This window comes from Cebus imitator, unplaced genomic scaffold, assembly GCF_001604975.1.
Source record: "Cebus imitator isolate Cc_AM_T3 unplaced genomic scaffold, Cebus_imitator-1.0 Scaffold21, whole genome shotgun sequence".
NCBI lineage: Eukaryota > Metazoa > Chordata > Mammalia > Primates > Cebidae > Cebus > Cebus imitator.
In genome coordinates, this window is record NW_016107336.1 from 3,529,800 (window position 1) to 3,553,528 (window position 23,729).

Here is a 23,729-nt window from a genome sequence, read left to right on the forward strand (position 1 = left end):
CCCCATCTCTACTAAAAATACAAAAATTAGCTGGGCATGGTGGCACACACCCATAGTCGCAGCTACTCAGGAGGCTGAGGCAGGAGAATTGCTTGAACCTGGGAGGTAGAGGTTGCGGTGAGCCGAGATCGCACCACTGCACTCCAGCTTGGGGACAGAATGAGACCCTAACTCAAAAAAAAAATTTTTTTTTAATTAATAATAGAATTGCCATATGATCCAGCAATTCCATTTCTGGGTATATACTCAAAAAGGCTAAATGGAGAACATCAAATTTGTCCACTCACGTTCATAGCAGCATCATTCACAGTAATCAAAAGGTGGAAACAACCCAGGTGTTAATGGGCAGGTGAGTGAATAAACAAAATGTGATAATATTCAAGAGTGGAATAATAATCAGCCTTAAAAAAGGAAATTCTGACACGTTACAACATGGATGACCTTGAGGACATTGTGCTAAACAAAATGTCACAAAAAGACAAACCCTGTGTGATTCTACTTCTATGAGGTCCCTAGAGTAGTCAAATTCAGAGACAGAGAGTAGAATGGTGATTACCATGAGGGAGGGGAAAGAGGGATGGGGAATTTATTGTTTAATGGCTACAGAGTTTTGCAAGATGCAAACAGCTGAGACCAGATGCACTAACAATGAGAATACACTGGATACCACCGGGCTGTATCTTGAACCCAGCTACCTCTCTCTGATGTTCCTGCCACCATTCAAGCCCAAACCACTATCATTTTCCATCATGCCAACTACAGGTTTCTTACCTGGCCTCCCTGTTTTTCTTGCCATCCTTTTAATGTCAGATAGTAAAAAGTGTCATGAAAATAGCAAGACAGAGTAAGAAGACTGGCATACGATTTTCGATAGGATGGACAACGAAGGCCTCTTGGAAGTGACATTTGTGCATTCATTCAGGTCATGTTCCCATTTACGAGCATACGTTGGCTCATTCGGACTGTCTTATTCATGGTAACTCTGCAGCCATTCAGGAATGAAACCCTGACAGCACCGGGACACCTGAATGCTTCTCTCTCCGTATCATGTCTGTTCCCTATTTTCCCCCCTGCTAAGAGTAATCGTGCTATCTGTCCTATCTGTCACTCCTTCTCTTGGAATGGGCTGTCACCCCCCACTCCTGCCTATCCTACACACACATGCCAGATGAATCTTTCTAAACTGCAGTTTCAATCTTCTTTCTCGTTTCAAAATCCCTTGTCGCTGGTTCCTCTTTGCTTCCTGAATTAAGTCCAGAGTTTCCATCCCAGACTGTCTGACAGTCTACAATATGGCTTCCACTTACCTTCCCAACTGTTCTCTTCCCGCTTTCCCCAACACAGGCATACGGGCAGCCCCTTGTTCCCAGAACGTACTCTTCACTTTCCAGAGTCTGTGTCTCTGATCTCAATGGCCCTCGCACACCTCCCCCACCATCCCTGTTGCAAACTAAACTCCAAGTCCCAAATCACCTTCCCTGTGGAAATTGGCCTGATCTTCCCAATCAGAAGTGATCACTTCTATCTTTAATCCTCTGAAGCATATTTTTACTTTCATTATACAGTTTATCACCTTCTGTCTTAAGCCATATTTATTTGTATACTTTTCCTAGTTTCCTTTCAGATCATAGGATTTTGGAAAATCGAATACGGCTTCTGTCTCTGCATCACCGAGCAACTTGTTCCTCAAACTGTGGTCCTGGGGCCAGCAGCATCTCAGGCCCTGTCTCAGACCAACAGAATCAGAACCTGCATTTGAACAATATTCCCAGGGGATTCTGACATACGTGATCAAGCTCACAGCAGCCAGTCATCTCACACTTGATTGGCTGAACTGACTAGAAAAACAACGTATGAGAAACCAAGTAACTCACATAGCTCATTCAAAGATCATTGTGCGTGAATAACGCTTTAACTGTATAAAATTAGGGCCAGGCACAGTGGCTCATACCGAGCACTGTGGGAGGCCTGGGTGGGAGACTCACTTGAGTCCAGGAGTTTGAGACCAGCCAGAGGAACATAGTGAAACCCCATCGCTACCAAAAATACAAAAATTACCTGGGCACGGTGGCCCATGCCTGTAGTCCCAAGCTGCTTGGGAGGCTGAGGCGGGAGGACTGCTTGAGCCCCAGGAGGTTGAGGCTGCAGCGAGCTCTGAGTGTGCCACTGCACTCCAGCCTGGGTGACAGAGTGAGGCCCTGGCTCAAAAAATAAATAAATAAATAGAAATAAAAATACAGTAAAGCTACACAGAAAGCAGAAGATTAACTTTACCAACCTTCTGAGGGAGGAAAACAAATGTCACCTTGGCCAACCAAGTAGATCTAGGAAGATTTTGTCTTTTTATAAAGCTTGTCTATTTATGGGTGGGAAGTCAGCAGAAAACCTGCTTGCCAATAGTACACTTCCCCACTTTAATGAAATCCGTTGGCTGTGAAAATATGTGCATCAAAGTTTTAAAGAGTTTTCTGTCACATCCAGTAGACTTATAATAACAGGCTGGTACAGATGGAAGATTTATCCACATTTGATGTAGCAACAGCACTACGTTCTTTTGAACTGTAACAAAGCTTTTGATTTTTTTTCCCCACGTGGTAGACGAACCTTAGTAAGAAAACACAGACTTGATATGACACATACTCAACTACTGTAAAGTGGGTGCTTAATCGGGTTAGGGATAGGAAGGGGTGGAAGCTGGGGAAAGTCCTGCTGAGAGGGCACCTCGCTGGCCACTAGAGGGCACTACCATGTGAATAAAATCATCCTGACGTCCATGATGCAAACGGTAGACAGCACGCATGGGAATTAACGGGGCTACCGCTTCACTCTTCCTTTCCTCTTATAAACGACCAGAGAGCTGATAGCGGCAAAGATGTGGAAGTGTATCTAAACTCTTTTATGTTTTAATACAATAGACCTTTAAGGGAGTAAACTTGAGCCATGCTAGATGCAGGACTAGGATTGACATACATTTCTTCAGGGTGCCCGATTTCCATTCTTCAGAAGTCCACAACCTTCTGAATAGCGCAGGTCCGTTCTCCTTCAGAATCAATCTAGCAACAAGTCTGAAACTTCCCAAAACTTCCCACACCTGTCATCCTAGCACTTTTTTTGTTTCTGAGACAGAGTCTCACTCTGTCGCCAGGTTGGAGTGCAGTGGTGTGATCTCGGCTCACTGCAACCTCCATCTCCTGGGTTCAAGCAATTCTCCTGCCTCAGCCTCCCGAGTAGCTGGGACTATAGGCACGCACCACCGTGCCCAGCTAATTTTTGTATTTTTTAGTAGAGATGGGTTTTCACCATGTTGATCAGGATGGTCTCGATCTCTTGACCTCGTGATCTGCCCACCTCGGCCTCCCAAAGTGCTGGGATTATAAGTGTGAGCCACTGCACCTGGCCAATCCTAGCACTCTGGGAAGCCAAGATGAGAGGATCGCTTGAGCCCAGGAACTCAAAGACCACCATGTCTCCAAAATTTCCAAAAACTGTTTAGCAGCCTGCTTGCTAAAAATTCAAATTGATAATCTATCCATTGCCAAAGGATATTTCCTTCAGGAAGCAAGAGGAAGCTAAGTGAGGCTGGGGAAGACTGAAGAAAACAGTCCTCCGTTCTGAGGAGAATGAGCGCCAAGTGACTGATGGTCAGTCCCAGGCCACCACACTGCCTTTGGTCATTGCCTTTGCAACCAGGTGATCTTCCAGGTAGCGTGGCTTCCTTCTGCACCTATGCTCATAACCGCAAGACCCTAACCTCACCTCTCCAGCCCCCATCTTTCTCCTCAAATGGTCCCCCTAGTCTTTGTACATACTTACGGGTTTAATTACCAGGTAAGATGCCCTGAGGCAGCCAGGTGTTAGTTGGCAAGAGAACACACAAAGGCCTCTCCCTCAATTCAGCATCAGGGCGATAAAGATATTATTACCCTCAAAACCAGCTCCTCAGAAACTGTGCCACCGCGGCAGACATGAAAGGTTTACCACATAGTTTTCATACACAGTTCTCCTTTCTCAGAAAGCACCATTTGTTTGAGTATCCGTAAATAACTCCTACAGAAGACACAATTTGCTCTAATGTTTTGGAGCTATGGAATTTATTATGATCACAGAACCAGGAAACAGCTAGATGTGAAAACAGGAACGTCTCAAATCACCCCTCCGCTCTAAGAAGAGTAACGCATTTCAAATTAAAAGCAAAGTCGCTGCTGTGTTTACTGTGCTCTCTCAATTAGAGGCCTGTGCTCCCAGGACAAATGTCACCATAGTTAGCTTTTCAAATACTAAATAAAAACAACAGCATTTCCAAAGTCTAAGCATTTATAAAAGGTGCTCTCTTTTAGAGATAAAGACAACTTTAGAATGTGGCCCCTTTTTTTTCTCCCAATCGGTTAAAAAGTGAAGAAAAATAGAATGGGCTGAGCAATAGACATAGCAGGCCCTGCAGTCTGCTTTTTCAAAAAGTTACGCCCACAGATTCTCAGACACCAACAGCAACAAACAGCCGTTCCCTCCCTCCTGCAGGTCAGGGTGAGAACCAATGCCACGAGCCACAGCAACGGCAGAACGTACATTACAAGAGAGACAGAGCGTGGCTTAGACCCTCCGCTGCCATCACCATCACCTCCCAACCGGAAATGACAACAAGAGGCACTTTCTAGGAATTTGTTGGTGGCTATGATCACGTGTCCTTCTTGCACTCACGTTTCTTTTGACCAGATATTATCTAGTAAGCTGTGGTTGAGTGACCCCTGGGAATCGCCGTTGAAACAGAAGGCTTTCTAAGTAAATTATCTGTTCAGTATCTGTTCTCATAGTGCAAGCACATTTCAAAAGTTCAGCCAACGGCTAGGAAAATGTTTGGGGCATGCAGAATCCCTTCTACACCAACAGAACTAATCTCACGTATGAATTTTTCAGCTTATGAGCTGGGAAGACATATTAAAAACCCAGCAACATGTTTCTCTTCATTAAACAGCGAATGTCCTTTCAAACAAAATCCGACAGGGCAGAGATTACTGTTTGTGCTAATGGAAAGTGATCAAAGCCCCAAGATTCTTTGGTTAGCTGACTCTGAAGCCTGTTCCTGCTTGAGTTTCTACACAAAATATATCAAAAGAATATAGATATCTCTGGAGATTCGAAATGTTTAAAGTGTCTAGGACTAGCAAGAAAATATGCTTGCAACTATAGGAAATGGGGAACAGAACATTACCGTTGACTTCCACCTTTTCCCCATAGCACAATACATTACACTCTATAAATAGCTTAGCCTGTCTGTTTAAATATGCACCTCCCCCGGAAAAGACAGAGGCTTCCGATCATCTTGGTATTTGAAAGGAATCTTACTCACAAATCAATCTATCAGGCCGTGGCGATATTATGGGGATGTGAGAGGGACTGAAATGATCAAGAACGCTACGTGTCTTCTAAGCCAAGTGGGGTCCGACGATAGATGGTTTGAAGAAGTGGGAGAACTGCCATCAAGAGCAGCAACCCAGGTGTCTGTCACTACAGTAAGCAGAAGGTTCTGACCAGCAAGGGTAGCCCTGGGTGCCGGAGCGAGGGAGACAGGGACTTCAAAGCTTTCCCATTCTGTCACACTTCCTGCACCTCTGCCCAGAGGTGGCTGCTTCACAGACCCACGCATGCAGAAAGTAGATAAGAAAAGCAGGGTGTCAGGAATTCTCTTCTCCGCCAGTAGCATCTTTCCAGTTCTAGCCTAAATGCAGGGGAAAAAGATTTGGGGCTGAGGCACCCCTGAATCCCAGGGAGCTCAGGAGCTCACTCTGATTCCTTGGAGCTGAAGAGTCGCTGCGTGTGAGCTTCACACAGCAGTAGTTTCTCTCATTAGACTCCTTCTACCACTAGAGCCAGGCAGCTATGAAAAGTGACAGGGCCAGCTGGTCCCAGAAAGCAAAACGGGAGTGTGATACATCCCTCCTCTCTCCCATCCAACAGCCTTTTCCTCCTTTCTCTCAAACCCAAACTGACACCCTCTTGTTGGATCAAAAAGGCCAAGATTACAGTGTGCAGTGGCCTTGTAGAGCTAAAAACAAACAAACAAACAACAACAAAAAAAACCATCAGCCTGCAAAAATTGTACCAACCGGCAAGACATTACCCCTCATGTCCCAGAGCCACAGGGAGGCTGCGTCTGATTGCAAGGCACACCAGCAGGAGAGGGACAGCTCTCATGGCTGGATGGTGAGCCCGCTGTTAACAACAGCTAGACTCAGCAACCACACATTCCGTTTTACTTTCTCGCCCACATTTAAACCATTTTATCTCCACTAGAGGGCCAGGATGGAGATGAAATTTCAGCCTGGCAGTTTTGCTGCTGATTTAAGATTTGATCCTAAACCTTGGGGAAGGAGGGAGGGAGAGAGGGCTCGAAGGGAGGAAGGGATGTGGGGATAAGGGAACTCTCAGATGCTCAAAGTGGGCACGCGTGGCTTCCAGGTTATCCCTGGGTTCTGCCACAGAAGCTCCGTCTCACGGGGTGACACTGTTATTAAAATAATACCTGCAAAGTGCAACACAGGACACCTTCAGTGGCCACCTGGGCTCAAACACTGGGTTCCCTCTGACTCCTTTCCTTTCCTTGTTTCTTATATCCAAACAGGTGCTCGGTTTGGTCAACTCTTTCTTTGTAGCGTCCCCCACATCTGTTCCTTTATAAGCCTTCCTTTATAGTTCTCAGAGAACCTTATCTCCTCACCCCTGCAACTGCCTTCCCTCTGGGACCCAGTCTCTGTTTTCTCCACCACCTCATGGGCTGTGGACACAGCCATAAAGCTCATCTCACCAAAACACGGTTGGTCACATCCCCAACCTGTTGAAAAATCTCCAATGACTGCCAACCCCCAATTCCGGACCCCTCTACGGCACTGCCCATTTACACCGTGATCCCTCCTCCCTCCCCGCCGCCACCACCCCCAAAGCCCAAACCAACAACAAGCACCAGGTCCTGGGAATCTGTCACTGGCTGGGACTATGGGTCTTTCTGGGGGTCAGGTTTCTCTTCACCACATAATACACACACAGCGAATGTGGTTGAGGGGTCCCCATTCTTTGACATATGTGATTTGACCCCCATCTCCTTGTCCAAGGCAGCCTCCCCCTTTTTCTCTATGAGCTTTCTATTCTCCATGTTGAGTCCCACATAAAGCCACCAACTTATTTTACATGTTTGGTTCTTGTGTTTTGCTCAGCGTATGTGTGGCCCCTGGTGGAAGCCCCTGTCTCTGATCTGGAGCTGAGTTGTGGTCTGTTCACCAGGATCCCAGATGAAAGTCGAAAGCATGAGAGAAGTGGATGCAAGAGGGGGCTGGGACAGGGCGGTCCATGCCACTGGGATGGAATCATGGGAGCATCCCGGACAGGCTCACGTTGCCTTAATAAAGCTTCTTAATTTTTAAACAAGCACAAGGATCATTCAGGAAGAACAAGGTCAGAAAGACAAGATGGGACCAGATAACTTGTGAACTGTGCGTTGAGCTGTGGACTGTTAGACAGTGATACGTCTAAGACAAGGCCAGTGTCTGGCAGGCCAGGCCTTTAGTGTGAGTTTAGCCACCTGCTAAATTGAAATTGATTTGCCCATGTCCTTATGATTGTCCAATCACCATAGCTAATTAATATTAAGTATTTTTCTTTTTTTGAGTCTCTCTCTGTTGCCCAGGCTGAAGTGCAATGGTGCGGTCTTGGCTCACTGCAACCTCCGCATCTGGGTTCAAGTGATTCTACTACCTCAGGCTCCTGAGTAGCTGGGATTATAGGCACCTGCCACCATGCCTGGCTAATTTTTGTATTTTTAGTACAGACAGACAGGGTTTCACCATGTTGGTCAGGCTGGTCTCGAACTCCTGACCTCGTGATCTGCCCGCCTCAGCCTCCCAAAGTGCTGGGATTACGGGCGTGAGCTACTGCGCCTGGATTCTGTTGTTGTTTCTCTTAATGCTCTTTTAATTTTAGTAAATATTTTTGAGCCAGACCGGATCGTTCCAAGCCTGGGCTTTGGGGTCTGCCAGGTACATTACAGCTACAACACTATCAGGAGCAAGTCACGATGCATTTTTATGCTCATCCATGCTTTTACCCTACACATTCATCGAGCACCTACTGTGTGATAACGTGAGATGACTGGGATGATGTGAGTTATATAAAAGGCTAAAAGCCACGCTTAGACACAGCAGGTGACAAGTGTCCCTTCTAGGCCAAAGCTTGCAAGCATTTAATTACTGGTGCAATTTTCCAATTTTTTTCTCTTCCAATGATCATGAAAGAGGTCCCTAGATGGCTGGATTAAAAGATCGAAGCAGACTGCGTCATGGCGTTATGCATGGAGGACAGCTGTCCTGGAGCAACACCACATCCACAGCGGTCACTGGTGAATGAGAAATAAAGTTTTATTTTGCTAAGCTACTGAAAGTATAGGGTTGATGGTTTCTGCAACAGAAGTTTATCCTATCCTGACTAATACAACAGCTTTGATTTTCTCTATTATTATCGTTTGGTAACGAATCGTGTCTAACGAGGCCTTGCGACAGGTTTTATTTTACTGCCCTCAATATCTTTTAATTTCCTTAATGTCACCTTTACTCCGTCCTTGCCTCTTAATGAGACAAGAGCCTCCTGAAGACAGTGACCTTGGCTTGTACTTTCAAAACTTACCTTTTCACCCTCCAACTCACATTTTCCCTCCTCCCTCACCATTTCCCCCAAAATTTAGCTGTGAGCCTTGCAAGCTAGTGGCTGTTTAACTCACAACTCATGACTTGATATTTTCCCACTAGGAAATAATTCCCAATATGCAATGACAATTATTCATTTGCATTAACCAATACCACTAGGCAGGCACGGGTAATCAGAAATTAAGTGCAATGGCTACAGGAAGGTATTAGCTATTCATCTGTGGGTTTATTTCAGCCATGGCCTTGATTCTAATGTCAACCATGGCTAATCATTTCTTACTTGTGTTGATCCTAATATCTTTAGGTCTATTTAATGATTTTGGTCTGGGCTTCTAAAATCCTCACTCAGTCATGTGTTCATTCATACAAATACAGTAGTCAGTTTCTGAGAGGCAGCAGAGAATAAAAGCTATGGAGTCAGACTAGCTGTGAGATGGGGGGCCAGCCACTCTACCTTTTCATGTCCCCAGTTCCCTCACCCACAAAATGAGAGTTTAAAACATATCTTGTAAGGTGGTTGTGAGAACTCCACAAGGTAATAAATGCAAGATACATAGAAAGTTATTTTAAATTTTAAGATGAAGCAGTACTGGGCATATTGTAAGTGCTCAGAATGCTCATATTATCATATACTGAGCACCTACTACATGTTAGATATTAGAGGGACAAGAATGAATAACAGGCTGCCCAGTTCTTCAGGCATTTGCTATTTAGTAAGGCTAATAGACAGGTAAGCAAATAAGTGAAGTATTACGGAGCCAGAAAGAGAGAGAACACAAGTATATACAAATGCATACGCACAAAAGCACCCAGGTATGTAGGTGCACACACGCACACAAAGATGTACACACACGCACACTCACATACACGAAAGCACACACATGCACATGTGCCAACTACTGGCAACTGATGAGCTACACCCAGAGCAAGGAGAGACAGCGATGGCTGAACTGCCTCCTATGGGCTTGCCAGACAAGACAGCGCACAGGGATGTCCGGGAAACTAAACAGTGTGAGCAGAGGCATGAAACAACATCTATTCATTTATTCGTTCAACAAATATTGATCAAATGCTGCTATGTGCTTGGCACAGTTTTAAATACTGACATACATGCCTTCCCTGAGACTGACAAGGCCCCTGCTTTCACTGAGCTAACATTCTAACAGAGGAGACTCACAAGAAACCAGCAGTCACATGCAGAAGCCCACGTGCTAGGAATAAACACAGCAGATAAGAAGGCTTGAGGGAGCTGGGGGCGGGTGGGCCTGACGGGGTGCAGGGAGCAGAAATGTGGCCAGACCAGGAAGGAAACACCAAGCCCCTCCCCAGCTCTCTATGGGGGAGGATTTCCCTTACGCCCTCTGACCTGTTGCTCCAACCTTTTCTTCCCCAAGGGTGTGGAAGGAGCAGCCTGGCTAGGGCTAAAGCCACTGCAGCCTACATCCCTCTCCTTGGATAGGGTTAATCTATAAAATCTGGAGCCCGGTTAGCAGGGATTTGGGCCTCTTTCTCCTTCCCTGTTCACACAGACAGGTGTCTGTAGACTCAGCACTTCGCTGCAGGTGGAGTTTGCAGCAACCAAACTTAGACTGGGGAACAGGCCGGTGGCGAGTCAGCTCACTGCCCTCGGTCACAGAGCTGCGTTCCGGCCCCGGTCTGCCTCAGCACTCCTGTCTTATTTCCCAGTGGGCTCAGAACTTAGGATGGGAAGAGAACTCTTGTAAGAAAAAAGTCTTCATAAGATAAACACTTTCCCTCCCCTAAACAGACCTCAAAACCGAATTAGGAATCACTATCCTAATCTATCAAACCTAATCCAACTGTCATCTTAATGAAAAATCCCTCAAATCTCTTAATTGTCCAAAAATATTGCTAGACTGAGAAGCCTGGTCCAAAAGACAAATTCAATACAGTGAATACTGGGAGCGAGGTGGGGAAAAGGATTATTTTGGCAGCAGTATAAAACCCAGGGGTATATGCTATGGTCAGCAACCTCAAAGAGGAAGATGTGGAAATGTGAAGTCTTTAGCTATTGTTACCTTATGACTTTACATCTACATGTTTTAAAAACCACATTAGGAAAATCATTTCTTGAATTTATCTTTTCTTTGAAGAACTGAACAACATCTTCAATATATTTACACACTTGCCTCACAATTTCCTTGGGAGATAGATAGAGTGAGAATATAATGTCATGAACAATTATTAATGTCATGGTTACTATCCACAGAGCTCAGTGCTGAGCATTAGAGATTTTTTTTTTTAAGAAGATGGAGAGGATACGTGGTTCCTAGCCTTGAAGGGCTTAGCCTCTACCTAGAAACCCACTCAGGCCCCCAAAGCAATATATATATATATATCAAAAGAAGGAAATACAAGGGCAGTGTCTAATGAATGGCAAAGATTTTTTAAAATGCTTCAGGAGTTCAGAGGGAAAAAAGCCTCTGTTGAAATTAAGAGTTCTTACAATGCATTCATCAAGGATTATATAGATGAGAAAACACTAGAAAAATGTGAAAGCTTCAAACCACACATCAGCAGAGAATCAGCAGTTAGAAACTGCCTGTCCGGTAAGAGCTCCCAGAAGATGAGAAATGGGTATTGCATTTCTTTGTGCAGTCCTGCTGGGCCTGGCATGGCAGGCTCCACTGGGAGGTGTCTCCTCAATCTGCAGCATATTAAAGCAGCACTCTGTTTCCCTGGATTTCACACAGCTCCATGTCACTACCCACACATTTCAGCCTGGAGCAGCTGACCACGGTGCCCAGGAAGCCCCCTCCCCACCAGGCCCTTTCGACAGAGCCTCCGTGCCACAGGGAGGATGGAAAGCACGGACTCTCTGCCTCCTTTCAATTGCTCAGGCAGGGAAGGGCTGCTGGCCCTGCTGACCCATTCAGAGGCCTGCGGAAGGTTCCTGCAGGCATTGCCTTCTCTCTCATCAAGTTTCAAGCTGGATGGGGATGGGAGGCAAGTGTCCATAGCAGGGGCAGACAGTAGCAGTTACGAAGACCACATTCTCCGCGTATCAGAGGCCCCAGGAGGGGAAAGGCAAGAGAGGATAAGGTGGGAAATGAAAGAGGGTATCAGGGCTGCCCTCATCCTGCCCAGGCTACGCTGGCTGTCATAGTCATTCTGTTTTCTGGCTGCACAGTCATGTTGCTATGGAACCAGTGCATGTCATTGCCACCTGGCCTCTAGCAAATACAATCGCAGTGCTGGCAGGAGCATTTCCCTGGATTTCCCTTAAAGAGATACCACTGATGGTGAGTGCTGTTTGAGCTTAGAAACAACAGCAGCATTGTCCCCAAGACCCAGCCCCACTGCATACTATGAAACCGAACCCAGAAATTCATGTTTTACAAGGCGCATGTTCACGTGGGGACCAGCTTCTGAGCTTATTTATTTATTTATTTTTGAGATGGAGTTTCGTTCTTATTGTCCGGCCTGGAGTGCAATGGCGTGATCTCGGCTCACCGCAACCTCTGCCTCCTGGGTTCAAGAATTCTCCTGCCTCAGCCTCCTGGGTAACTGGGATGACAGGTGTGCACCACCACACCTGGCTAATTTTTTCTTCTTTTAGTAGATACAGTGTTTCTCAATGTTAGTCAGGATGGTCTCGATCTCCTGACCTCATGTTATATGCCCGTCTCGACCTCCCAGTGTTGGGATTACAGGTGTGAGCCACTGCGCCCGGCCTCTAAGCTTCTTTTTAGGAAAAAAATATTCATGGCTTCTATCTGTGTTTAGTTTTTTCTTATTTGGGAAAAGCAAATGGCTTGTTATATTTTGCATAATAATTTAATGCCCTCTTGAATGTCAACGTGAACTGCTCATGACCTCAGCAGGAAACCAAAGCAGCCACAAGCGGTCTCCACGGGCTCAGACAGTCCTTCCTTCATCCATTTCATCCTTCAGATCCTTCTCTACCAGTTTATTCTATACCCAAACGATCCTATGATGTAGGCATGGAAATGGACATTTCTTCACTTTCCGGAGGCCCTTAATTGCCCCCTTCTTTTAGTCTAACTAATCTCTTGATTCTACAGAGAACTTTAGGTTCCCCAGACAGCAACAGGTGTCAGTGAGCCACAGTGTGCCGTGGCGTGCTCTGAGAATAAACCTTTTGGACTTTTCTCAGATAAGATGGGGAAATGGACATATTCATTCTTCTAATGAATGCCGCTCATGGAGACCCAGGTCTGCGGACAGGAGAGATCAATATTAGGATAATTCAGCAGTTGATCCCTCACGAATCAGCAATCCATGTTCTACACTCCATTCAGTACATTGGTAGAAACCAATTTTATGTCTGTATCTGATCAAGTTCCTTACTAATGACTCTAGTTAGGGAAGAAGACAAAGCGATTACGTTAACAAGTTGGATAAAATAATAAACACAAGCTCTTAATGCCACGCTTTGACCACTCCCTAGGTGAGATGAAATGTTTTGGAAACAAGTGCACTTAGCTCACCAGCCTTTGAAATGGACACAATTCAAAGTAAGATTTTGCCTAGGACACACACACACATACACACACACAGCAAGTCTACCTTCTGGGATTCTGAGAATCATGTTCTTAACTTCTCTCCATCTTATCACACAATTGCACTCTTATACCAACATAACTTTAAAAGAAAGAATAAATGTTTCTCAACAGGCCCAATGACTGTAGGTCAAATTTGTACTTCAGTATAGGAACCCCGTTAGCCATTCTTCCACAGGTGCAGGCAGCAGTGAGTCCGGTGTGTGGGTCTGCGGCTGGACCACACACACCTGCGGGTGCACTGTGACTTCTGGCTGCAAAGCAGATGCACCACCGAGTCTCAGCCCGTGACAATGTGGTGTTGCAGATGCAGTGGTTTAGAAAACGTGCAAAGGAAAATAAGCTTTCTCAGATGACATCCACAACAGAAGCGTTCTGGGCACACTCACTCTGCCAGCGTCTTTACTTAGTAGCCAAAGATGGTTACAAGAAAGTCAAAAAGTTGATCGACATCACTCCTGACCACTGCCTTAGGGGTGACCATTATTAGTGTACCAAGACCACGTTAAGTTGAACTACCTGTAACTCTATAGCCTCAAAAAGAATCTGCAGATTCCAGCTGGATGCAGTGTAATCGAGCACTTTGGGAAGCTGAGGTGGGCGGATCACCCGAGGAGTTTGAGACCAGCCTGGCCAACATAGTGAAACCCTGTCTCTACTAAAAATACAACAATTAACCAGGCACAGTGGCAAGACCTATAATCCCAGCTACTTGGGAAGCTGAGGCAGGAGAATCGCTGCCACCCAGGAGGTGGAGGTTACAGTGAGCAGAGATTGGGCCACTGCACTCCAGCCTGGGCAGCAAGAGTGAAACTTTTTCTCAAAAAAAAAAAAAAAAAAAAAAAAAGGATCTGCAGATTCCAAAACCAGCCTTGTTCAGGGCAAACGTCATGCAGCTAAGAGCCAAACACACCTGTCATAATCCCAGCTCTGCTACTCTCCACGAAGCCCCACAAAGGTGACGTGGTGATGTGGTGATGTGAAGCCTCTGGGCCTCAGGCGCTGCATCTGTGCATAGCGCTTTTGCCAGACAAGCTCTCAGATCTCATCTGGTGCTCACATCCTATTATTCTTGGTCATGGTATTCATGAGTCAGCACAGTCACTTAAAGAAACTGGACGGTTCCCCCTTGCCCACAGCTGTATTTCTGTGCACCAGTTGCTGAGGGAAAGAAACTTCCTCTCTGTGAGCTGGACAAGGTAGCAGCAATGATGATGAGCTCGCAAGAGGCAAAAGCATGTGAACAGCAAAAAGAAACAGCAGAAAAATCTACGAGGGAAATCAACCTCTCCAAAGGACCCAATGATGAGGAGAGTCAAAGAATAGGAAAAATACCTTGGTTCCAAGCAGGAGAGAAGTCGAGAATGCATGCTGTCACACACTTTTTCCTGGAGCATCATAGTAATTGGGTAACATATTGATGTGGGTAAAAATACATGAACGATTAAAGGATCACTCACCCTATGAAAACAGCAGGTCGATTTCTTTTCACGAAGAAAATGGTCTAATATCTTTGGAAAACTGGAAGAGAAAAAAATATTTTTTAAAAAATTAATAACTTCATTCTCTAAATCAGTGCAAATGAGCAGGTCTAGAGATAAGAAATTCCAGCCCCTAGAACTTTGGCCTTTATTAGGTGCACAACAAACGTCTGAAGAACAATAGATGTGTGATTATTTGGCTGACTATATGAATTTTAAAAGCAGAGCTTTGTACAGTCAATATGTAGAGAAGAATCACAGGCATGTCATATTATAATGCACAAGATATCATTTTTTTAGGTGTGTTTTTAAAAATGTCATGTCCTCCATGCCCACCATGATGCTTACTGAAGAAGTCTTTTTTTTTTTTGTATTTTTTTTTAAGTAATGATTTTGTAGAGATGGGGGTCTCACTATGTTGCCCAAGCTGGTCTTAAACACTGGTCTCAAGAGCTCCTTTCACCTCGGCCTCCTAAAGTGTTAGGATTTGAGCCATTGTACCCAGTCTTGCTTTGTCACCCAGGTTTGTCATAGACCCGTGCCCATTTTATAGTTGGAAACCCAGAGACCCAGGGGACTGAGTCACTTGCTCACCTGTACACAGTTGTGAGTGGCAGAGCTCAGCTCAGACCCTGGGATCCTCCCTCCGAAGTCCCTCTCATGGGGAAATTCAGTGACCGTGGCTGGTCATCATAGCTCACTGCAGCCTCAAACTCCTAGACTCAAGCCATCCTCCTGCCTTAGCTCCCAAGTAGCTGGGACTACAGGCGTGTGCCACCACGCCTGGATTAAAATGCTGTGGTTTTTTTCTTTCTTTTGCAGAGACGGAGTCTTGCTACATTGCCCAGGCTGTGAAGTCTTAATAAATAACCCAAGTATCTCATTCCTGCACTTCACTTTTTCCCAAAATGATCCACCCACAGCTCCCCTCCCCACAGTGATCTGTATGTAATTAGGCTCATAGGGGAATGTGGACTTGACAGAGGGGCGCTGGAGGTCACATATCAGGCTGACTGAGTAATCCCGTGAGGAAGCCACTGTGTCTGAGATACTGACTAACCAAACAAAGTGTGGGAAAGAATGGAGATGATGTGAACGCTGGACAGAGGAAGCCTGAAAGACAGAGGGAGATAAGGCAGCGACGGCAGCGGACGATTTAATCTACACCACACAAGGAACTAAGTTCAAGATCCAACTCAAAAAGAATTTCCAGACACTATTTTAGAGACGTCTTTGCAGGTTTAGGAGAGGCTGGGAGGCAAGGCTATTCCAGCTCCTGATGTTCTGCAGGTAAGTTTCACAGGATCCCAGAACCTTTGGTATTCATTCTGTGAGCTGTGGAAGGCCACAGTTTTCCCGCCGTTTTCCTCAGACGATGTGGACTGCATGTGGCCACCAGAACAGGATGGTGCTTCCTTAGGATGGCCTACCAGACTGCAGAAAAATTCCCAGACTCAGTTTCTCACAATCTGAAGGGCACGGCTCCAAGTCCCAGAGACAATGTTTAACCTGGCACTATGCAGTCAGACTATCCTAGGCCAAGTGGGGCTACAAAGACAAAGGTTATGCTCTAATTGAAAAAACCACCAGAAAACCATGCAAACACTGAAAACAGTAGATACTGGCAAAATCTCTAGGTACCTTCTTCGTTTTAAAGCAACACTTTATAATCCACTCACACACGTTGACCTTTTCATCCTAACGGCAGAGGAGATGTCTACAATATGAATTCCTGAGACCACAAAAACTGATTTCCGAGTCAGACCTCAGTCTGAGCCTCAGCTCAGTCAGAGAGGAGCTGTGTGGTTCCAGTTAAGTAAACTCTCTGAACCCTTTCCTCATGTGCCTCATGGCAATAACGATACCTACTTCGTAGAATGTTTCTAGTTTTTAGTGTGGTGCTTGGCAGGAGGAAGAGACTGAATAAAACAAAAAAGCATTATCGACATTTGGCACAACATTTTCACATATCGATAACAACAGAGGAAAGACACAGGAGAGACTTTGATGACTTAAAGATTTACCAGAATGTGACTGGGCATGGTAGCTCACTTCTATAATCCCAGGTCTTTGGGAGGCCAAGGCGGGTGAATCACCTGAGGTCAGGAGTTCGAGACCAGCCTGGCCAATATGGTGAAACCTCATCTCTACTAAAATTATAAAATTAGCCAGGTGTGGTAGTGTGTGCCTGTAATCCCAGCTACTCAAGAGATTGAGGCAGGAGAATTGCTTGAATCCAGGAAGTGGAAGTTGCAGGGAGCCAAGATTGCACCACTGCACTCCAGCCTGGGCAACAAGACCAAAACTCAATCTAAAAAAAAAAAATTATCAGAATGTGAGTACCTGCACCATATTCCTTTTTCCTCACCCCTCACAAGTAGATGAGACAAGTTACCATATGATCCAGAAATCCCACTGCTGAGTGTATGTGTATACACACACACACACACACACACACACACACACACACAAGAGAATGGAAATCAGCATATTGAGGACAAATCTGCATCTCCTGTTTGTTGCAGCACTGTTGACAATAGCTAAGATTTGGAAGTAACCTAAGTGTGTACCAACAGATGAATGGATAAAGAAAGTGTGGTATATACACACAATGGAATATTACTCAGCCATAAAAAAGAATGAGATCGTCATTTGCAACAACATGGATGCAACGGGAGATCCTTACATTAAGTGAAAAAAGCCAGGCACAGAACGACAGACTTAGCATGTTCTCAGTTATTTGCGGGATCTAAAAGTCAAAACTACTGAACTCCTGAACACAGGAAGTATGAGGATGGCTACCAAAGCTGGGACGGGTAGAAGGGGCTGGAGGGGAGGTGGGGATGGTTAATGGGTACAAAAAAGTGGTTAGAGGCCGGGCATGGTGGCTCACACCTGTAATCCCAGCACTTTGGGAGGCTGAGGTGGGCAGATCGTGAGGTCAGGAGATGGAGGCCAACATGGTGAAACCCTGTCTTTACTAAAGATACAAAAAATTAGCTGGGTGTGGTGGCGCATACCTGTAATCTCAGCTACTTGGCAGGCTGAGGGGGGAGAATTGCTTGAACCTGGGAGGGGGAGATTGCAGTGAGCCGAGATCGCGCCACTGCACTCCAGCCTAGCAACAGAGCAAGGCTCCGTCTCCATAATAATAATAATAATAATAATAATAATAAAAGTAGTTAGAAAGAATGACTAAGATCTGCTATTTTATAGCACAACAGGGTGACTGTAGTCAATAACTGTACATTTTAAAATAAAGAGCATAATTGGATGGTTTGCAATGTGATGAACAAATGCTTGAGGGATGGATACTCCATTCTTCATGACGTGTTTATTTCACATTACATCACTGCATCAAAACATCTCATGTGCTCCATACATATACACACCTACTACGGACCCACAAAAATTGTAAAAATTAAAAAATAAAAATATTACAGGACTATAGAGTCAAAAAAAAAGTGTAAGAGACAAATGAGAACAAAATAAAACTGTTTATTGTATAATGATTCGATAAATAGAAAAATCCAAGTTATACAAATCCGCAAAAGTCCCACTAATAATCACTATTAACATTCTGGTTAAATGACTCCAGACTCTCTCCTATGCCCAGTCATACAGAGTACATTGTACACATACTTATAGAAATAAATCTCTCTCTCTCTCTCTCTCTCTCTATATATATATATATATATATATATATATATATATATTTATATATACATATACATATAATCTATTTATGATGTACTATGATAGTATTAATAGTATTTTGCTGATTTTTTTTTGCTTACTAATTATATTGAAAACCTCTTTTAGCATCAGAAGATGCGTGGACATCATAATTTAGAGGACTGCATTGAAGGAATGATCCAACAAATAGATATTTGTTGAATTTACACAATCTCCAAAGTGTCCCACATTTATAAGAAGTGACCACATATTGTGGTAGCATGTGGTTCTTTTTCTTCCACATTTTTCAAGATTGAGAAAGGCAGGCTGAATAAATATAAAAAGTCTTAACAGCAAAAAACTGTTTTGGTTTGAGTGGGTGTGGCATAGAAGAACACACACTAACACATACACCACAGGGAACAGAACCACACATTAGAATATTCAGTGGGTATCCAACGTATCATAGAAGGACCCAGTTTTAAAGAAGAGGGACGATGGGCGAAGAGGGATGTCTAAGCAAGTACCGTATCATAGGTCTGAAGTCAGGCAAACGTTCTTATTTTTAGCCCAATCACGGGAGAGTTACTTCATGATACAGAGAAAAGAGAACTGAAAACTGTACGATCTTGAGTGATCCTCGAAATTAAATCACATTATTGGAGTTGAAAACCTAAAGAAAAGATCAGGACTTACCATATTTCTTTAGAAGGTATCGCAAGTTAAAATGTTCGTTCAGTATCAATATTTCTAATTTAAGTTTCTTCTCAGAGAGTATGGTGGGTTTGGTGAGAATACATGTGATATGATTTGCTGAAGTCACGTGACACACCTTGCCCTCAATTAAGGGCGCCATAACTCCATCAGCAACCAGTGACATTCCAGGAAAATCCTACTTTTGAGGGGAGGCTGGGGAAGTGAGCGTATCCCCGCTATGGGCAGAGTGTGTGGAAATCATATTTCCTTCAGCCATGAATGCAGACAACCTTTTTTTTTTTTTTTTTTTTTTTTGAGATGGAGTCTCACACTGTCACCCAGGCTGGAGTGCAGTGGCGCAATCTCGGCTCACTGCAATCTCCGCCTCATGGGTTCAAGCAGTTCTCCTGCCTCAGCCTCTCGAGTAGAAGCTGGGACTACAGGCATGCGCCACCACGCCCAGCTAATTTTTTTTGTATTTTTAGCACAGACAGGGTTTCACCATGTTGGCCAGGATGGTGTCAATCTCCCGACCTCATGATCCACCCACCTGGGCCTCCCAAAGTCCTGGGATTACAGGCGTGAGTCACCTCGCCCAGCCACAGTCAACCCTTTCTAAGTATCCAGCACTGTTCCATGAAGCAGGCAGGAGATGGGGCTGGCAGAGAGCAGTGGAGGGAGAAAGAACGCACCACGGCAGCAAAGAAATGCCAAGGGACGTAGATACCGGCTGCAAAATCCTGGCGAGATCAAAGGTAGGGATGCAAAGTAGAGCGACACAGAGTCGGATCTGTGAAACCAGGGTCCATCATCAATGGCAGGTGACAGTCCCTTTGCATGCCACCTTACAACAAATGCTCCCTAAATGCTTCATCTCTGGTCCAGCTGATGCAATTTTTAAGAGGAGTGACAATTTGTGGTGGGGGTCAAGCTTTTAGAAAAAAAATGTATCTAAATGTATCTGTTACATTTTTGCCATGTAAAATGGAATCAATGTTGGGAAATAAGAACACAGACCTTAAATGTTAGCACTGGATGGCGTCAGAGGGAGTATTTCTTTGACAATTCACTCTAGGTACTTACTATATCGTGGACTATGAACTGAGCTACTTTTAACAAATCTCTTTTCATGGTACAATTCAGGAGTGGGAGAGATGTTTCTGGATCTAACAGTGAGCTTCTCATAGGGACAGAGTTTTTGCTTTGCCCAACTCTCTTGTGGTCACCGCTTTTCCATGAGTGAGCAATAGATGGTCAGGCTGTGTTATATGCTATATAATGTCTTTTTTATACCATCAAGACTAAATCTGCTGGGCAGAGTGGCTCACACCTGTAATCCCAGCACTTTGGGAGGCAGAGGCGGGCAGATCACCTGAGGTCAGGAGTTAAAGACCATCCTGGGCAACATGGCAAATCCCACCTCTACTAAAAATATAAAAATTAGCCAGGCCTCCTGGTGCATGCCTGCAATCTCAGCTATGTGGGAGCCAAGGCAGGAGAATCGCTTAAACTGGAAGGTGGAGGTTGCAGTGAGCTGAGATCGTGCCACTGCATTCCACACTGGGCAACAGAGTGAGAGACTCCATCTCAAAAAAACAAAACAAAACAAAAGACTAAATTACACATTGCTTTTTTTTTTTTTTTTTTTTTGAGACGGAGTTTCACTCATGTTACCCAGGCTGGAGTGCAATGGCGCGATCTCGGCTCACCGCAACCTCTGCCTCCTGGGTTCAGGCAATTCTCCTGCCTCAGCCTCCTGAGTAGCTGAGATTACAGGCACGCACCACCATGCCCAGCTAATTTTTTGTAGTTTTAGTAGAGAGGGGGTTTCACCATGTTGACCAGGATGGTCTCGATCTCTTGATCTCGTGATCCACCCGCCTCAGCCTCCCAAAGTGCTGGGATTACAGGCTTGAGCCACCGCGCCCGGCACACATTGCTTTTAAGGGAGCCTCATATCCTTTGAAATGAGGAGGGCCCATAACATATCCTATATTCCAGATCTACACATAAAAGCATGTGGTTTAGATTCTAGCATCCAAATCCAATTGTGTGTCTCTGGTAAGCATGACTTGGCCAGTGAAACTGTTGATACTACAGTTACGTTATCATATATTTTTGGACTACTGACTTTGGGAAATGTAGTCTTGCTGCTGTATTGTATCATCCTGAGTAAGCATGAAGTTCCTTAATATCTGTCACAACCACTTGCCGAATGGCTAATTTGTGTGGACACATTTTTACGTATTATCTCTAATGCTGACAAAATCTCTGTAAAATAGGTTTTAGTAGCCTCATTGTACAGATGAGGAAAACAACGCTCAAGAAAAGCAACCTAGTCAAGGTCACCAGTAAGTGACAAAGATAGATATGTCTGGGTTTCACGGTGACAGAGAAAAATGAGCTCCCTGGCAACACACACGAGGGGTTAAAATCTCAAGACATAAGCATTCTGACAAACAAAAAATTAGCACTTACAGCTGGGCATGGTGGTTCACACCTGTAATCCCAGCACTTTGGGAGGCTGAGGTGGGTGGGTCACCTGAGGTAGAGAGTTCGAGACCAGCCTGGCCAACATGGTGAAATCCCATCTCTACTAAATATACAAAAATGAGTCGGGCATGGTGATGTGCGCTTGAAGTCCCAGCTACTATGGAGGCTGTGGCAGGAGAACTGCTTAAACCTGGGAGGTGGAGGCTGCAGTGAGCCGAGACCGTGCCATGGCACTCCAGCCTGGATGACAGAGCAAGACTCCATCTCAGAAAAAAAAAAAAAAAGAAGAAGAAGCACTTGCTTTGACTACATAAGCAGGTATTTCTTTGTCAGGTTTTTGTTGTTGTTGTTGTTGTTTGAGGGAAGCAAGCGAGGATGTGAGGACAAAAGTTACTCATGGCATTCAGTGGAGAGCTGTGTGTTAGTGCCCAACAGGTGCCAGGCAAGCATTCTTCAGGCAGCACTGCAGGACCAAATTGCTGACAGTGGCAACGACACAAAATGTAGCCTTGGCAAGTCAGTCTAACAATTACTTTGCATCACTCTGATTATGAGCCACAAGCATGCAATCAACAGCACAGAGACAGTCTGAAATGATCTCCATCAGCACTTTACTTTAGTTACCAAAGCGTGGCAGACTGAACACACTCGCTTCTGACCTAAGCGCGATGTTAATAACCCAAACACAAAGGATGTGCAGGAATAATAATGGCTCAAGAGTACTGGCCTTGCTGGGGGCCACTGGTTCTAACAGATGCATTTTATTTTATCCAACTGTCTTCATTTATTACCCCACGTAGATACATGTTATTTATGTGTTTCAGGTCAGATAAATTTATCCACAGTCTAATGCAACTTAAACTGAGTTAGGGCATAAGTAAGTTTACAAATGCTCTACACTTGCTGTGGTGTATATGTCTCTATGAGGAGCACTTTTTACACTCCATGGCAAATTTTTGTCGTCATCTTCTCCACTAAATTGTGACCCAGCTCTGATAGCATGGATTTTAAATCATTTCTCTCTGTGTAGCAGACATTCAAAATATGCAGAAATGAGTGAATCCTCATAGAATCCTAAATAAAATACATGCTTATTGAGTCCATGAATGTCCCCAAGTTGGAGAAGTTACTAGCATTTCAAAGAGCAACATCTGAATTCCAAAATTTGTCTAAAATTGAAAAGATGATTCTAAATCTATACCATGAAATTTGGTAGAGATCTGTTCTTCAGGAATTAAAACATATAAATATAAAAATAAGGAAATATTCCTCTGATATTGGCTGAAGAAAATCCTTTTCAAAGGGACTCTTCCCAAAGCTCTATCTTCAACATTAAAGCTTAAAATGTAAGGGGCAGATAGTACTTTGAGAATGGTTTTCAAGGAAGGTAATTAAAATCAACATAGGTGGCAGAACCAGATCCAGAAGAGAAATGCTGGCTGCTATATTTCAGGGGGAAAAAAAGGTCAAATTGTCAAAAAGTAAAGAAAAAGGCCTGACAGCTTTCAATATATTAATGCCCAACACTTCACTCACAAAGAAAGCGAAGCAGTAAGATTCCATGGAAGGGTTAAGGGCTCATTTTGCTTTTAGATAAATTTTATATCTGCAGCAAAAGGTAACTTCTTATCAGATTCATCCATTGTTGGAATCTTATTTGGACTGTACAAAATGACTACCCCACTGTTTTACCTAAGGAAACGTCTACACTGGGACCTACTGGGAGGATGAAGATCAGGAGAAATAACTAACAGGTACTAGGTTTAATACCTGGGTGACAAAATAATCTGTGTAAGAAACCCCCATGACACAAGTTTACCTATATAACAAACCTGCACACGTACACCTGAACTTAAAATATAAGTTAAAAAATAAAGAAAGAAAACATCTGCACACAGATGTCAATCAGGCTTTATAATTTCCTGGGTGTCTGTGTTTGTGGGTGGATATGAGTGTGTATGTGTAGGATTTCTTTCCCATTATCTAGATGGGTATTATATATAATATTTTAAAGTCAATGCTTACTACTCTTCAACTGCCAAAACATACCATATAAACTCTTCAATGACCGTGTCCATACACCTTAACGAGTCCTCTAACCGCTAGCCTAAGTTTACTGTATACAAGGTCAAGACATTGAACAGAATTTG

General features: G+C 44.3%; 1 protein-coding gene across 4 annotated transcripts in view; it reads right to left on the reverse strand.

Moving 5' to 3' along the window:
- Nucleotides 1-23,729, reverse strand: part of ATXN1 (ataxin 1) — a 459,925-nt gene that overhangs the window by 197,487 nt on the left and 238,709 nt on the right. For all 4 annotated transcript variants that reach the window (XM_017521371.2, XM_017521362.2, XM_017521388.2 and 1 more), the window contains one exon: nucleotides 14,695-14,755. The gene's annotated coding sequence lies outside the window, so the exon portion shown is untranslated. The remainder of the gene's footprint in view (nucleotides 1-14,694; nucleotides 14,756-23,729) is intronic.